This window comes from Tribolium castaneum, chromosome 9, assembly GCF_031307605.1.
Source record: "Tribolium castaneum strain GA2 chromosome 9, icTriCast1.1, whole genome shotgun sequence".
Lineage (NCBI taxonomy): Eukaryota > Metazoa > Arthropoda > Insecta > Coleoptera > Tenebrionidae > Tribolium > Tribolium castaneum.
Window position 1 is genome coordinate 7,546,122 of NC_087402.1, and position 18,550 is coordinate 7,564,671.

The 18,550-nt window shown below is 37.2% G+C and overlaps 1 protein-coding gene and 1 long non-coding RNA gene across 3 annotated transcripts in view; one reads left to right on the forward strand and one right to left on the reverse strand.

The window, feature by feature from the left end:
- Nucleotides 1-120: 120 nt before the first annotated feature.
- brat (brain tumor) overlaps nucleotides 121-18,550 on the forward strand; it is a 54,502-nt gene continuing 36,072 nt past the window's right edge. Inside the window, exons 1-2 of the mRNA XM_008194319.3 lie at nucleotides 121-202; nucleotides 2,613-2,678. The gene's annotated coding sequence lies outside the window, so the exon portion shown is untranslated. The remainder of the gene's footprint in view (nucleotides 203-2,612; nucleotides 2,679-18,550) is intronic.
- LOC107397769 (uncharacterized) lies at nucleotides 12,101-15,459 on the reverse strand. 2 transcript variants are annotated; one of them, XR_001574796.2, is made up of 3 exons: nucleotides 14,489-15,459; nucleotides 14,168-14,441; nucleotides 12,101-14,111 (listed from the first exon to the last, which is right to left on the reverse strand). It is a non-coding gene; the product is annotated as an uncharacterized LOC107397769 (long non-coding RNA). The 2 variants fall into 2 exon arrangements; XR_001574797.2 differs by having other exon boundaries at nucleotides 12,101-13,305; nucleotides 13,381-14,111; nucleotides 14,168-15,459.

The following is an 18,550-nucleotide window of genomic DNA, read 5'->3' on the forward strand; positions in this document are numbered from 1 at the left end:
AAGTTTACACAAAGAGACGTAAAACGAAGCCAATTAACTTGGGTGGGGAATGGTAAAATTTTAATTAAAATTTCTATCAAAAATCACCCTGAGGTTTTGTGCACTGATAACTTTTTCTGTGATCTTTTTCGTCGCCGATTCGCCAGTAGCTTTGCAGTGTTTGAAGCGTTGTTGTTTCCAGTTTTATTCTTGACTATTTTCGGTAAGTGGTTTGTTCCCTTTTAGTCGCTACATTTTTCGCAACACGAAAAAGACTAAAAGCTGTTAGTGTCGCAGATGTGGTGGCGCTTGCGGCAAATCCTTTTTTTTTTCTCTTATATCGCAGCAATTCAAATGGAGTCTCTTCATGAATCATGTATACGATAAGCCTGGGGTGAAGGCATCCCCGTTTTAGTGCGTATATCCATCGAAGCGGCAACAACTTGTGGAGAAATACAGAATTATTGACTGGGTTGTCACTCACTTCCTAGGCGTGGGAAGCGGCGACACGCGACGTTATGGCCTTAATAATGAATATCATAGTTTCGCTGTTAAATTGAAGAGATTACAGAAGGACCCCACTTTTTTATTTTACTGTACTTAGAGGGCGTAACGCCTTAACGTGTAATTACACCCACGCGACTGTCAAAATTGCTTTTTAACCAGAGATTGAGGAAACAATCAGTTTGGTCATGACCTAGATGTACAGGTACACAATATGTCAAATCCTTTAACCTTATTGATTGTTACATACTACAACAGTCAGCAGTAAATCACTGTTATTACGAAAGCTCCATCCATTAGATAATTCCCAAGTAAAAGATAAACAGTCTGCAACTAAATAAGGACTAACTGAAAGCAAACATGAAAGCTTCTTACAAACGAAACAATGAGCACTACATTTGCGTCTTTTGCAGAAAATCTTTGTTTGCAAAGATTAACACTACACACTGTACAATTTTTTTATTTGAATTTGGATTATTAAAATTAGTAAAAAAAAATAATGTGATACACGAGCACGGTTTTCATTTTTAAATTCAGCGCAAAAATGCTATAAAAAAGCGAAAATAATTCAAGCGTCGAAACTGTTGCTGATCAGTGCTCGTGTGTTTGGTGAAAGCTTTGTATCATTAGTGCCAAAATTCTTCGCTTATCTTTCCCCGTATTAATTTTTGTTTTTGACATGGATATCGCCTCGAAATTTGGGTGATTTTCGCCCGAAAGCATCGATAATAATTAATGAGTTCTCTCGTACCTTCCTGGAAAAAATGTAACCAAGTTTGATTGATGCGTTTTAAATTAAGTCCCCCAGCTTGACGCTTAATAAAGCCGTTTCGGCTCGCAGCATATTACCGTGTGTGTGACGCGTTTCAGCTTGGTATTCCAGACTACAAATTAAATCCAACGAGGAATCTGCCTGGTGATAAATGCGTTTCTCTGTCCTTTGAAAAAAAAAGAAGTGTTTTAATCGGCAGTGATTTTAATAAAAGTCCTATTACCGAACACAATTGCGGCTCTAACCCGAGGTGATGGCATGTTCGAGCTTTTTCCCAAATTCCGCTATCAATTTCTCGTCTGTCAAGCGTTCCATAAGATGGCTGGAGGGCGTCACCACTGACGGCGAGAAGATTAAGTCTCAGTCAAGTGTAATACGCGGCTTAAGAGCTACGCCGAAATGCTTCATTATTGATTCCGGGAATCAGCCCTGATTAGGACTTTTTCACCAGATTTCGGATATCAGATTGAGGATGTTGTGCGAAATTGTAGGCTAAAGGCGGGTTATTCGGCCTCATTAAACCGCAATGTCTTGGAATTTATGAATTACTGCCAGTAATCGCTTCATGTTTGATGACAGTTTTTTGTCTTTCACGCTTTTATTCGAGAACATTTTAACATTTTTGATTTATTACTCCATGTATTTCGTCCACATTGTCGTATCTGACAGAATACATAATTCATAAAAATTATAATAAATTGCGTTCGTGATCAACCAGTCATCCATCTAAAATAAAGTTCAATAAGGGATTAAAAACCATTTTGACGGCGAGACACTGACTGCACAAATTAAAATAAATCACGGCGTTTTCAAGTTCAAAGAAACAAATGCATCGATTGAGTGAAAACTTTCAACAACCCTCCACGTTTTGGAAGAGAAAAACGGTCATAAAACTTCACGTTTTATTTTTCTTTTATATTGTATTGTAGGTAGCATATAGGAGTTTTATTTTCAGTTCGTAGAACGATGCCCTTTCTTTTTAATTCTTGCTATTTGTTATTCTACAGTCTTCGCTATTATTCCTTTATATTTTTCCCTTGTTTGTAAATTTTTTATAACCCGGGATAAAATTTTCCCGAGACTTTAAATTACCAGCATAAAAGGAACAAAGACAGATAAAGTTTTTCGATAGATTATTGTTACTTAGGACTAGGAATCGTGGTGGTGATAATAAATCAAAACAGTTTCAAGAACAACAGTTGCTCTATTCACTCCGGCCCTCCAAGTTCCAGATTGTCCAAGAATAACACGAAATTGATTCACCGTTGTGCGTATTGTCTGGCAAAAGCAACTTCCTCCCACAGTTAATTTCCACAATTAATTACCCGTTGTTGATTTAGCGTTTTATTTGTTCCAGTTTTTACTGCCTGATCCGGAGTATCGACTCGCGTCTTGGTGGCAAGCAGCATCCGGGGTATCTAAGGTAAGTCCGGTTTCCGGAGCTCATGTGTTATACATGGAATGGATTGCCGATACAGTGTAAAACTGTCAGTTCGGGTTCTACGCATACACGGGTCAGATTGATGGCGGTCTGGTTATCAACCCTCAGGAATAACAAATCTGATAATCGGTGGTTGGCCACGAAAATTCGCTAAATTTTTAAATCGTGATGTAGGGGAAACACCGAAGTTTCCTCCGTGTAAAACTACTGCGATTTTTTAACGTCTAGGGAGTGACGAGCGAAGCTAACAAATGGCCTCTATATCGCGACAACAGCGGATTTTAAATAAACTCAGGGCGGAGTTATGCCGAGTTTACCAAAGCTACTCGTGTTGCTTTTTAACGAAGGAACATCCGATTCGAGAATTTATTAAAACACCGCGGAAAGGTTCAGAGTGCCGCAACCACAATGGAATTATCAGACAGCACACACCACTTAATGCAAAAATGAAATACACCGGCGAAAGATTAACTTTAGTTGGAAAAAATTTATGAATTTTTCAGAGAGCGGGCGCTCGCTAAGATAGTATTTACTGCAGGAAACCTCTTTTGAAAAATTTAAAGCGCCTCAAGGGATCAAGTTGTCGACGCCCTAACGATTTCAAAAATTCAACAAGTAATAACTTCCACTCTCCCGACTACCAATAATATCTGTGAATCAATAAGTTAAGTCGCTGCACTCAAAGTTCAAATCTGCATTATTAATAGACACCGAATTTAATAACAGTAATTGTCCACAGTTGATAAAATAAAAGAATCATCTTTAATTCAAATCAAATATCAAGCTTTCAGTTTATTTGGTTTTGACGTGGCTATATTATGTTCCGGTGAAACTCGAATACCGATTTTTTCGGCTTCAATTCAGCCGCAATTCACGTCATTTTATTTATACAACATATATGAGATTACATTTTTGGGGAATAGTTATTTGAAACCGAATACTAAAGCATAACTTCGTTTTTCGTTTCTCATACTTTGAAATTGGTTCCAATTTTGCCAAAAATATATAAGGCATAAACCGTGATAAATAGCTATAAAGCTATTAACAAACATGAGGTGAATCTTTTTACTCTTTGCAAGTGAATGTAAATTTTAATCTAAATTCCGAATGTACTTTACTTGTGCACATTTGCAATGTAAAAATTTTTAAATCCGGCAAGATTTATGAAGTATGTATGTTTGTAAATCTGTGATAATCTGATAATCCTCGACCTATAGACACACCAGCTTACAATTTTAAATGTTCTTGTGCTTAATCTCATATCAAAGTGACAAACACAGTTTTTTAATTATTTACTAACGAGTAAAAATAAACAAGATAGAAAAACACCGTACACAAATAAAGGCAAAGTAAACAAAAAATAATTGGTGATATTGGAAAAAAGTTGTTAAAGAGGAGTAATAAAATAAATATTGTGAATATTACGAGCCTCCATTTGCCGTAAAATTTTCCATGCTAAAAGGCTTTTAAAATTTCTTTGAAGATTGTAAGGCAATAAAACGTGAATAATATTCAAGGAGTTGGAGCATAGCTGCAGGTGTATTGCGTGTCGTCTAAGCAACGAATAAGAGTCTTAAACCTGCCACAAGAATATTAAATCCGAAAATCCTTGGCAGCGCTCTTGACGACGTTGTTATACTGGTCGCCTATATTTCCCCAAAGTCTGGTGTCGACAAATTAATTAAGGCGTAATCTCGAAGGGAGCTTGTAAAAAACGGTCGTCGTCGCAGGAGGGCCGTATTCAAACGCGGAATCTGAAAGAAAGACCGTTGCGGAATCAAACGGCGTTCGAGAGCAGTTGAAAGCACCACAGGGGCGATATCGAACTTCTAACATCGGCCCCGAGACATTTCTAACCGATTTTTCTTAATTCGGCCGTCGGTTCGAAATCAGGTAAGTTAATTTCCCGTCATCAAGCTTTACGACGGATTTTGTTGGCCGTAAAGACGTTTATAACAAAGCTCGCAACGTTTCGCTGACGCTAAATATTTATGAACAGTTTCCGTGATTAAATCTTGTCGTTTTTTGCGCATCAACAAAGCTATAACTCTAATTTAGTCAAATAGTAGCGCCGACGATAACGTCAAATTATTAGTTCTGATATTGTCGAAAATAATTTGATTAGAACCACACGCGAAAACGCTGTTTTGGTGGTTTTGTCGAGGACTTGTATTTGCATATTTGGCGGATGCGCCGCTCCAAATAAAGTAACAAATGATACAAGCGGAAAAAACGTGTAAGCTGAAAAAGTCTAGCGGGAAAACAAATGTCGACGCGCTGATTGATTCAGATGTATATTATTTGTCACTAGCACGATGCACGGAAATAAAAAATACGTTCCTGGCGTTTTCCGTTGCCATATTTTACCGTTTACGTCACAAAAAAATCATTTAAATACCTGGTGGCCATAAAAAAACAAACCTTGTTTCTCCGGAGTGCATTCAAATAACTACTTTATCTTTGTTGACTGAGAGATCATGGCTTGATAATTATTACTAATTGCTTCTTTCAATTAAAAGAACAAGAACAAATTTTTGTGAAAACTAATTAACTTTATTTACATCATACAAACGGTCTGTTTTGTATATTTTTTACAAAAACTATTCACAGTTAATTAAGCAGGATTTTTTTGTTTTTAAAACGTGGTGGTCTAAGTGTGGCAATTTTTTGGTTTAAAAACTGCATTCATATGAGCAAGTTAATTGATGTAATGGATGTTGGCTGTTTTAATTGAGGCTGGCTGAATCGAAACGGAACTCCACCCCCAGTAACGACGTTGTTTCTCATAATCCAATTATAATTGGCCAGTTTCTATGTACCCTAGAATTATGTATTTGCGTTACAGTTGCAATTAATTTTGTTAAAAACGTTTTACTTAATCCACTGCGCATTTTGCCAACTAATTATGCACAAAAGAAGAGTTTATTCGTGTGTATTTTGTGTTGCCTACGTGTAAAATTGGTGGATGCGCCGGTTCCGTTGCGTTTTCTAAATCAGAAATAATTCGAATGGCCTCGAGAAGCGTTTAGAGCGAGTCGATTAATGGTGTAAGAGTAGTGTCACGCACTCGGTCATGATAAATGTCTCGTATTCGGCCCCAACCCTCGATCAATAGCGAAAATGTTTGCGGAAGCGTCCGCGTGGCAAAAATTCCCGTCGGTAATTAGACGAAGAAATTTTCCTTACATAATTCTCATAAAAGCAATTAAAACACTTGGCGGAAGACGTGCTTTAATGTGGTCGTCCATAATTTCTTCCCCGAAGCAGACGTTTCCATCTTATTTATTCAAGAGCGTTCGAAGCGCAAGAGCTCTCATAAATTGAAAACTCCGTCTCGAAACCGAGCCTATAATAATTATTTATGAAAATCAGGGCGGGGTGAAAAACGTGATTGCGACAAGGCTGCGCACAATGCACCCCTATGCTCGTGAATCGTCCCTATTTTCTTTGTTTCGTCGCCCATTGTGACGGCCGATTAGGCCGTTTAATTAGAGACGTTAACAAAACGGCGCAGTAAAACTCGAGCAGATTAACAGGTCTTTGGATTAAAACCGTGAGTCTTTGACGATCAATCCCGGAATCCGGAATGACTCAACTGGGGTTGTCGATGATTCATCCCTCGAACGTTACAATCAATTTTTCACTCGGTTGACGTAGGTCAGAATAATGAGCCTCAGTTTGCATTCACTGAAGATCTACTCTCATTTTCTAACTCAGTGTGCAGCCTTGACACGCACAGATGCACTCACTCGGCTATAATTAGTGTGTAAAGCGCATCATACCTGCCACATCTTCCCGAGTAAATTTAGCAAAGTGATAGTGCAGACAGGATTTTCCTTGACTTTTTGCTTTCACTCGAGAAGTACCGCAACATGTCCTGAAATTGAGCGACAGATTAATAAAACCTCTGGCTTATTGTATTCAAATGCAGCGTTCGATACAACAAAGGTGAGGATCATCGGGAGGTGTTTCCACTAATTGACGCGGAATTTTACGGATTTCATGTTTATTAGGCTATTAAAACTGTTTCAATTCCAACCATACCTCACACAAAAATGCTTTTAATATTGCCCTAGCGGTCCGGTTGAATAAAACAAAGGATTAATGGGCCGGAATATTTAAATGCTTTACAAACAATGAACGCGATTGTGATACAGCCACACATGAAGCTAAACACATTCCTCATATCGGTGATCAGCATGACTTATTTATAAGCTGCGGTGAGAGCATTTTTGGTGTGGTTAAAGTCTTTGTGTTCGACCTGGTTGTTTAAAGAATTCAGGTAATCCGAGATTTGCCGATATTTCCGGTGGTTAAAAAATCGTTACACTCAACTGCAAAGTGTAATTGTGCTGGCTGCTGGGCTGATTAAAGTTATGCTCGGTATGGAATGTTTCTGCGTAATTAAAAGCACTTGACACGAGTGGAGCTTGCCTTGGGGTATTTTATTAAGCAAGCAACCGGCCCTGGATTTTTCCGGACGCCTTCGTCAATTCCATGTTTATTGCAACGAAAATTAAAGCACATTTTCTGCTTTTACTACTCTCAAACCTATTAATTTTTTCTCCTCTAGTTTCAATATTTACACGAAATTCGTAACGGCTCTCGTTTACGTCCGTTAACAAATTTCCTATTGTGGCGTCGATTCTTAAAAATTTTATGTGCGACCCATCTCCCTACACACATCATTTTAAAGACTAGGTTTTTATTTAGAGAGGGTAACATTTTACGTCTGATTTTACGACCGTCTGACAAATTAAACTTCCAGCAGCTAAACGGTTCCATCTTCCATGTGAAGCTTTCTAATGGGAGCCATCTGGAAGTCGCCTGCAAGGTCAAAGCTTGAATGCTCTTTTTGTGTCTGAAATTTCTTTAATCCCAGTAAGCAAATGTGTTATCGGTGATGAGGTGAGTCAGGAAATCGAATGTGGTTTGATGAGGCGTTATCGGAATTTCTGAGATAAGTCTCAGAATCGAATCTCTGGTGAATGAAAGAGGCTTTGAGTGACCTAGACAGATGGAATGTTAGTGCACTCGCACATGTGTCCATCTATAAAAGAACACATGTCGGAGATTGAATGACTCATGGCGGGTCATGGGCGCCTCGTAAGGGCAGGAAGAAAGAAGCGTCCGAATTCACTTTCGCCGTTATATAACCGTTCCACATAAATAACACCAAATCCGACATTGTCGGTCTACAATGCCAATGTGAATTACGGCGAAAGTAACTTGTGAAAGTTAAATAACGTGCTGGAATAAATGCATAACATTATATTTTTTCATTTTCTGATGGTGAGATATTGCTAATTTGTCCCCGATCTAAATGCACAAACACAAATTCCTCAAACTTGCACTTTGCAAAACAACTTTTACACCATTGTCGAACAATACGCAACACTCTTGTTAACAGTAACCTACTAGAACGGTTTTGTAAAACCTGTAAATGTGTCGATCAAACAATTTTTCCATTGATGATTTGGCACAAAACGAGCCTACAAAGAGTGACAATTTTTCATTTAATATTTATGCTGGCGTTCAATATATCTTCCTTCCCTTTGTGACAAAACCTCTGAAAAAATATTTCAATAAGACATCCATTAATAATGGGAAATAAATTTGTTTTTTCGCCGCTTAATGCAGCCATTTATTTTGATCCATTTAACACTGTCACTTCATCAACAAAATTCGTTTAGTTTTTATTTTAAATTAACAAAGTCAGTTCTCGACACGGTTCAACTAAATGCAATTTATCGAACATTTTATCTAAATACGGCGTAATGAACAAGCAATGGAGTACAGCTTTGAAATTATCAAAACGCTGCAGCGAGGATGGATAATCCGTCCCCATTAAAATTTATAATTTTTGCGAAAGTGCATTTAATACAGGCGATAGCAAGGTACGCGAAAAGAGCTTTGAATATAATTTAAATGTCACGCGAAAAAAGCTTCGTAGCGAAAGTTACAAGTTTACTTCAAACTTGAAATTGAATAAAGATACCAAAATCCTTTGGATTTTTTAATACGTTCACTTTTAAAACGTCTTTTGCACTTAATTCAGTGCGTTGAGCTTCTGTATCCGGCCAGCAGATGCCCATGGCGGAAAGTGTGTTTATTTACGTTGGTTCATCTGCCGTTAGTTTATCAGCAAGTGTGTCCCAGTGCTTTAAAATAAACATCGTTGAGACAAAATCCGGTCCTGAAACTTTCCAGATCCGTACTGGCTGTGTATATCATTTTACTCCCCTCCGGTTCCGAACTGCTTCAAAGTAGGTTAAAATAATTGAATTCAACGTCTCTGTAACTAATACAGAGAGGCTTTTTCTATCCTCTAGTTGTTGTGTAACTATTATCCGTCGTAAATAACACCGTACATGAAGGAAACACGAGGAAAATATCGATTTCCTTTTGGCGAATTGAATTTTTGTAAGAGTTAACAGCGACACTTGCTTATCATTGTTCAGGACAAGCGCCCCAATTTGTCGGTAAATGTGCCGTAATTAAGGGTCCGGGAGGGATTAATTGACCCCTCGCGAGCGTATATGGACAAGTTTAAAGCCCAAAGGGGCCGTGGATGTAACTTAAGTTATTTAGACCACGATAAATAAAATTACTTAGGTATTTGAAACGATCGTAATCGGTTTCTTTGTGGGACCACACCCTGTCTGCTCCTTGTTTAGGGGCTGCTATTGTCGCCGATGAAGCAGGCGACAATGCTGCCACGCAGACTGACAGAATACAAAAACACAAGCCTGCGACAAGAATCAAAGTGAATTATAAAACAGCCGAAAGAAACCTACACCCATTCAAAAATTTATGACTGGATGAGCAAGAGTAACAAATGAAATGATCTGCGAAGAAAAGTGATAAGATTATCACACGCTGCGTCTGCACCAAGGATGTCGTCAGAATTTATTCAGATTTTATGATGGAAAAAGTAATTACATTGCAGCTCATCTTATTAATGTTTATCCCTTGTAATTGACACTAATTGACATCAATAACGTTGATGAATCCGGAGTCTCGTTATGGATGAATAAAATTTTGTGGTTTCTTTGTCTACGAAATAGCAGAGAGGCTTTCTTTGTGCTCTTCTGCATATGTAGGAAATTTAAACGTGTACAAAGCTCTTTGAAATTGAAATTCGGTAGAAAATCGGGCTTTACGAAGAATTTCCATCTACTGGTATATTGAACTTTGGTCATCTTCGATGACCATATTTCTGATCGTAAAATGGAGACATGGCAATATTTTTCAAAAGTAGCAGAGACGGACACAGGGACCATTTCATCTGACAAATCGTCTTCAGTTTTTTCCATATATTTTTTGCGCGTCTGACCACGTGTTTAGCTAGTACAACTTTTCGAACATTTTGGCACATTTTTTAGCTAGATACGCAATTATTTTGCGAGATTTTTCTAAAATAAGCCGAAAAATTACTGAATTTGGTCCTAAATTGTGTAATTTTTCACAGGCTTTAGTTTTTCAGACGAATCCATCGGTATCGTTAATACTTATATTCAAAACATCTAATTGTGAGGGTTGCTTATCTTAAACACTATTATCTGTTGTAAAACTTTATGGTGTACAAAGAAAACTAGGATAGTTTTAATACATTCCTGACCAAAAACGCAAATTATGTTAGTTTAAATTAATTACATCCCTAAACAAGAAAATGGACACTATGACAAACAATGAAAATCTTTGTTTTGCTTTGCTTGAGCTTTTAATCATTTTGCTAAAATATACAAATTTTAGTTTATTTCGAGGGCGTAAACACGTTTTTGAGTTTATCCAGAAAAGCAGAAGTCATCAGTAGATCCAAGTCAAAAATATGCTTTCTTTTTTCTGTCTGTTTAGCATACTGAAGTTAGTTTAAATTCTATTTGTGCTTTATATGGTTTGAGGAAATTCTAATTCATAAAAAACTTGGATAATTCGGGACATTTTGGTCAAAATTTTCTGGACGTATTGTCTCCTATCCATACTTCTTTCAGTCGGTGCCTTTAGTGATGTAGCTTAAAACGTCCGCTTTGGAACAATTAATTTGGAATAGAGTTGATCCTGCAGCTGTCGGCCCTTCAGCCACCTCTCCCTTGTCTAAATTAGACAATTGTTCCCGAATCCGAAATTACAGCATGTGTATCCACAATGGGATGATTGATGATGAAGGATCCTTCGCCACAATATAATAAAAATGACGAAGTTGGGGCGCGATAAATAGCGCGTTCTTCTCTTGAAGAGTTCGTGTTGTTCTCCATGGAATGCGGTTCAGTGAGAGTGGTAGACGGGTCAAGGGATGGGTCAGCAAGGAGGGAGCGGTCACTGGCCTCGACCATTGTCTCGCCACCCCCGTCCAGGACCGGGTCATCCGCTAGAGGACACCGCAGTCGCCTTTTTTACACCAGCAGACAATCATGCACGAAATGTATTTGCTTGCCTCTTCAAATGGATTAAAGCTCGAGGGTTGTGAGTTGGACGGAATTGGAGTGCCGTACTAAGGGTTTTAAGCGTATTACAAAAAAAAAAAACAAACCGACAGTCATAAGGCCCAATAGGATAAAAATAAGGTCAAATCACAAAAAGAAACGAACGGCACTGTAATAAAGTAATTCTGTTTTATGAGTAGATGAATCGCGAGAATATTTACACATAACGCGTTCTTAGGTCAAGTCGTTAATTAAATTCTTTGCGAAAATTAATTAATATCAGAAGACGCGAAAAGTTGAACTGCATCTTAAAAAGGACGAGTCTGCAAGGAATAATCTTTATGTTGCTTCCTAGACGAGTTTATAATTCTAGGGTTTCTAACTAAAAATTCCATCTACAAACTAAACTATAACCGTTTTTTTAGCACAGCTACTATTCGCTGATAAAAAACCTGATTTAGTTTGCGTTTGCTGCCAGCCATAAGCATTCGAAAGTGTTGTTATCTCTGGAAAATTTATAGTACAGCTATACCGCTGTAATCAGGTTCGATAAACAAAAATAGAATGCTACTTTCAAAAATTGTTTTAAGTTTAAGACCAATAAAATTTTTAATTACACTTTTTGCAATAATATAAATTAAAAATTAGTGATCTTATTAATGTCTCTACTAATCAATAAAAGTATTAGTTGATAGAGTGGGCGAAATGTCAGTGAGCTTTTAATAGAAATCACTACCAAATTCGATGGAATTTATGTCTAGTTTAATGAAATTCCTTTGTTACATACGTCACATGTTTTTACAACTTGTTAAGATATTAAATTGGCTATACGTGTGTAATAAATAGTTGCGTCAAAAACATTTTATGAAAAAAACTAAGGCAACAATACCACTTTTATTAAGTAATAATAAAAACAACAATAATACAACGCAAGTACCTGCAAATAACAATAATTTTGTTGTCAATATTTGTTTAATAGTAGGTAAACCATTCGTGAAAGTTGTTCCAAAAATGTTATTTTAGATAAATATAAATACTTCGTCGTGGTTTTATAGAAGAAAAATTACAACCGCTTAAGCAAGTTATAGTACATTTTGTTAACTTTGCACTGAATTTAATCTAAATCTAAACTCACGTACCACCGTTTCAGATCTATGTTTTTAGTTATTACAATTACTTTTTCAATCGTAACATAGCTAATTGCTGATTTAAAGACCTTCAAGAAAACCAGTTTAATCCCTAAGGAACTTTCTAACAATCCATACTATCGTTAACTCAACATTTCAGGCAAAAAACTTTTACTACTACTCAAATTACTGGCTGGCAAAGCTTTTCAGTATTTTCAGACGAGCAAAGTTCAAATAGAGCAGTGCACGATAAATCCACTGACTTGTCTGTGCCCTCAAATATCTTTTATCTCCCTGTCATAAGGAGAAAGAATAGAACAAATTGGCACATCGATTCTGAAGAGGAGGAAACTTTGAAAGTCCAATCTGCCTTTTTCTCTGTACTGCATTTTATAATAACTCAGGTGTCGAATGTTACGTATTTTTGTTTTGGAATAACAGTTGCGGTTAGCTAGCTAAAGTGTACCAATTTATATTTTAACCGCTTGCGTCATAATTAACAATAAGTGAAACAAAAATGAATATTAATATGTTTAGAAATCATTCATTTTGAACAATAAAAACTTGTTGAATAATGTATTGAAAAATACATCCGTAAACTGTTATACAAGAGTTTATCATTGTGATGGACGACAGAGCATCAAGAAAATCCTTTCTGGCCATCTTTTCGTGTCTAAAACTATCGCTTTGGAAAAGATTGAATTCTCCGGCTCGGTTTATGTAAACAAGTTGAGCCTAGTATTCATTCGACGTTTCCAAGGGACCTGAATAAATTAATTGGAGGGTTGTGTCCAATTTCCGTTTCTCAGATACCCGTCGTATTAAAAATGTGCCAGTCATCAAAGGCCCGACTGAATCGAATTTGGTCCGAAGACGAATTCCCCCCAGTCGCCGTAAAATTTTCTCTCCGTCCGAGCAGGATTTAATTAAATTCGTGGTGTAATTAGGGCAATTCGGCGGCAAAGGGCAGAATAAAGTGGCATTATAAAGTATAAAGTGACGGATACACAATGGCCCAGCATTGCCTAATCCCCATTTCATCATGGACGTCCGAAACTGGATAATGTTGTATATAATGGTATTTCATTAAAGTTTCCGGATTTCGGAGGCCAGGAAATGTGGAAAGTTTACCTAGTGGGATTGCGTGGGGATCGTCTATATTGAGAAAGTTATACACGTCCATCCAGCAGGGTGTGAATGTCCAAATGTGCGTGTGTCCCTATTCCAAACAATCATCGACTCGTCCCAGATTCATTAATTTTTTAATTGTGATCGACTGCGTCCTCTAATTTAAATAAATTGGATTCGATGCAATTTTAATAACGCTTTTATCGCCGTCATAAAACCGGCGATAAGTCGCTCGCTGATTATCCTCCCGGTTGAATGTCCTCCCACCTGATTCGAATTACCCGAATCTTCCTAAAAGAATGATCGCTGGAACGTTGCGCCACCTCAAGTTATGTAAATCGAGCCTTGAATTCGTTTCAACATTTTCTATTTAGGCTAACAGAAAACCGATGCAGACCGTGAATGCCACTTGTCTCTTGTAAATGCTGCTAATTAGCCGCTTGTTGAAAAATTTTTGCAAGTTCTGTGAAAAGTGCTTATTGACGGCTGCACGAACCATAACTATTGTGTTTTGCACAGTAAATAAAAGCAGCGAAGCGAGTATCCACTTTTTTTATCATCAAGTATAAACTGAAATGCGGCTTTATTGCGTCGAATGGACGACATCCGGAATGTACCGGAATGCGAGGAAAGAAACCCTTCATGTTCCAGTCACGTGACACCGGAAGTGTCGACTCCAGAAGATCAATTTCCTCAAGCGGCCATTGTTAACCGAGCGATTGTAATTACCCCCGCTGTAAAGTAATACTTTTTCACAAAAATTGTGAAAGGTTGTTTCAAGTATTCATACAAATCTGAAAAGCTTGATTAGACTTGCAGATAGTGTTACAAAACCTCCCTCAATCCCATTAAGTTGTGTAAAAAACATTTAATCATTTCGCCCTAGTGAATCACTTGTGGTCTTATTGAATGATCCGAGGCAGGTAGAACTTTGGGCACTACCTTGACCCGACAACCATCAAACAATCTACCCACAGACACAGTAAACCTCTTTCTCGTCCAAACCTGTTTCAACCGACCATTTATCACAATTCTTAACCGAGAAGGAATCTGTCTTCGTGAGCCTAACAAAAAAATAAATTTCAATCCTCATGCACAGAATTCCACCAACTGTGTCTTCAAAACTGCCAAACTCCCAAAGGTTTGTGCTAACTTATTTACGGCAGTTTTTCCGCTGTTGCTTACTGTTTGCGCAATCACCTCCCAAAATCGATACCATTGGAACTCCTCACCTATCGACAATCGAACAAATTAAGAATTTCTCCGCTTGGGAGCTATAATGTAAACAAAGACGCGGTTCCGCCCAGCAACGGCACATTCCACCACCCACATCGCAGGCCACCCTTGGAGAACTCTTAATTCCTGCGCATCTCGCACTTACAAGAGTTCCACGATTACCTAACACTGTATGTTAGAAAGGAAATTGCTTTATATGACCGCACAATTGTAGCATTACGACATTCTTGATAAACTTTGCATCATATTTTAAAGATCACAGCTTTCTCTGCGAGGGGACAGAAAAATCATTCGAACAAAACTCCGACTGCCACATCTGATTTTCTAAACATTCTCTTGAAATTATAAACAAACAAGGGGAACTTTGATACTAATGGATCGCTTCTTGAAATCAGATCCCTCACTAGTAATACGTCTACCACATTAGACTTCATCAAGACAATCACGAGTCTTTCAAATTTCAGGCAACAAGGTCTTAAAATAAAATGATTCTTGGCTTTAATAATGGAAGAAGTCATGCAAAGAGTCAAGGAGATGAAAGGATGTAACATGTAGAGGTGTGATTAATATTTTATGCCGTACTGACGACGTTATATTAATAGCGGAAAATGAAGATGACTTTGGTCTTACAAAAACAACTTTATAAACTCTCAAACACATGTAGTTTGCTAAACACAACGAAACAAAAACGATAATTCCAGATCTCGGGAATTTCTTACCTCGGTGGCGGAAAGGTAGACAAAGTGGGGAGAACAATCAATTTGGGAGCTTTGCATGGGGATTACAATAAGACCAAAATGTTTACCCTTAATTAACTATTGTTGAGGGAAAATGTAAAAATCTTTAACAAACATCAGTGCTCCAACATGTAGAAGAATCAAAATATTGATTTGCATATTTATAAAAAATTTAATGTTTCAACACTATTGGCAAATAAAGCTCAATTTTAGCAAGCACTTTGGACTAAATTGTATTACATTAGAAGGCGGATACGAAGTATAATTTTGTTAATTACTCTTTTGTTAACTTACTTTTATTAATTATTTCTCACCATAATTTTAATAAAGGACTTATTCAACAAAATATTGGGAGTACCTATGTTATTACATTCGTGATTGTGAATAAAAGTAGTGGTAACTGTTAGTAGTATTACCACCTCGCTTGTAATACCATTCTATGAAGAAGAAAAACTTAAAGGCAAATAAAATGTTTGGGTTACAGAGAAAACAAATTAGCTTTTGGTGAACAGACACTATCGATTGTTTCATTTTAATCTTGTGACCAGTAAAAATGAGGACAGTTGAATTATTCTGGTCAAACGTCTGTTTGGGATAGTAATTTATAAGTCTATATTTATGCGCTTATTGGCAATCACGTAATACACACAATGTTAATTTCTAATTGTAAAATTAACATTTGTTATTTATTAATCACGACGAAAGATTAATGAAGGCCTTAGGTGAAACGTTGTATTCATCGCTTTAATTTCGGGCAAAGCCGGCTCATGGGTTGAAGTGTGTTATTCCCGGAATTTAGACATAAAATGAGTATTTAGTCCAAAACGTGGCAGTTAATTTACGGTATAAGTGAGTTAGTAATAATTAATTTGGTGGCCACGCCTCTTAAATTTTTGTGACATTTTTATGTAAATGCGTCCATTCTAGTGCACGATTCAATTTGGTGAAGTATAAATATCGTTAATATGGTAACAAGAGTGATTTTCATACAATTTGGCTCATTACCATTACCAATAAGCACTTGGCCTAAATAATTAGTGAGCGACCGAGCCGATTCGATTACTTTGAGGCCGTTCTTGTGGGAGTGAATGAAGCCCGTTTTGTCAACATTGGGGGCAATGATAATGGCGTATCGTGTGCTATGAACGCATTTCTTTTCACAGCCGTCGGTTTCAGTTATCAGGACAGGTGTGCCGTGACGTATTTCGGTTGTCGAGCAGGTGGTACGCGAAGACTCATTCAAGCATCGCCCCCCGAAACAAGCGAAATTAGTAAATTAATCTCCGTTAAGGAAAAAATTCGGTTAAATTCACACGGGAGGTTTTCTGAAAGGGGCAATAAAGTCGACGATTCCACTTTAGAATTTCCTTCGGTGCGGTTAGTGCAAGGTAAGAGCAGGTAAGTCCTGGCCTTGGCAGTGGAGCATGAGGAGCTGGGCCCCCCTTCCTGCGCTGCCACATGCCTCTTCGGCCAGTGACATTCTCCAGGACCGGCCCAGCCCGCCAGTGGACTGAGTCCGCACCTGTCGACGCTCGGAAAACTTCATTATTCCAATTTCAACACTTTCACACTTCCGTTGCGCAACAGCACTGCCCGCTGAAAAGTGCTTTGTTTCGTCTAACTTCTTTTAAATGTTGGGCTTCGGGAAAAAAAGATTGAAAAGGTTCTTTGTCTGAGAGCACTGTTCGGAAAATTATACCATTGCTTTATATAAAAATTTATTCGGGCCCGGTGCAGTGCTATCCCAGACAAAGTTCATGAATCTTGCACGAGTTCTGGTGGCACCTGGCTAAGCAATTTATGGCCGCAGAAAGACACTTTTTGCCAGACTTTGGGATTAGTGTTAAAAGTGTATCAATCGATACTCAACACGTAGCAGTTTAAATATGGACGACCTGATAGTGATAATGGCGCGTAATAGAAAGCCACCCCCAACCTATTTTTGTCAAGGTTTGTTTATTTTCGTGGCAACCCTTATTGCGCTTTATTTTATGCCAAAAAATAGCTCGCAAATCAAGCGCTGTCGATCCTGAATTCCTCCTCAACATAAAATTTCCCTCCTAATAAATATCTGATGGCGAAGCAAATTTCTAATCTAAATGCAAGTTATGAAGAGTATCTTGAAACTCTCCGAGGCTAAAGTAAAACGTGAAAATAAGTTTTACGTACGTATGAATAATTCTGGGGCTCTTAAGGTGATCTAATTTCACATGAGGCAATTTTTTTCCTTTTAATTCTTTGTAATACATAATATGTTTATGCCCAGACAAAGATTACCTACAAAAAACCCATAAAGGCAAAAAAATAAAAGTAAATACTGTGCTAATGCAAACAATAACATAAAGTAGAAACGAATATAGAATGATAAAAATTAAATTAAAGGAGTTCTTTTTTGTAAGATATTTCAGTGATCTATAGATTTCTAGTGGGAACTCATTTTCGTATTTACTAATAAGAGAACATCAGTACAACGCTGAGGGTGGTTTTCTATACTTTATAAAATTGTCTAAATTAGAAAATAAAATTATTTATTATATTTGCTTACTTTAAGAAATAGGAAGTTGACAAATCAAATTTTTTTCTGGATCTTTTTATCTTTGTTCGGTGCGATTTATACTGTCTGCGTAATATAGATTCTTGATAATAGTGCAATACTCTAAGACAGGTCTTACCAAAGTACTATAAAGTTTAATCAACACAACACCAGTCTCTATGCTTTCTTGTCAATGGGATGTACATGTTCTTAAACGTTGAAATCGAATCAAAAAACACTTTATTTATTGTGCTCTCTTATTTGTTAGACAGAATATTTTTGTCAGTCAAGGTAGTAATAAGAATTTTGCACTTAATAATTAATACCGAGAAATTTTTTTTATTTTTATTCTGTTGGTACACAGATTTTTTTTTTGAAGCATACAGTTAGTAAGATAAACTAACTGATTGGAAACAACGTTTAGATCATCCGACAATTTTATAATGGTTTATTTGTAATTATTTCGTATTTGTCTATTCGTTTAATTTTAAAACTAGGACGTTGATAAATCCACTTTTTCTCAGGACCTTTTATCGTTGTTCGGTGCGATTTATACTGTCTGTGTAAGTAGATTCCTAATAATAGTGCAATCCTCTAAGACAGGTTTTACCAAAGTACAATAAAGTTTAATCAAGGCAACAACAGTCTAAATGCTTTCTTGACAATG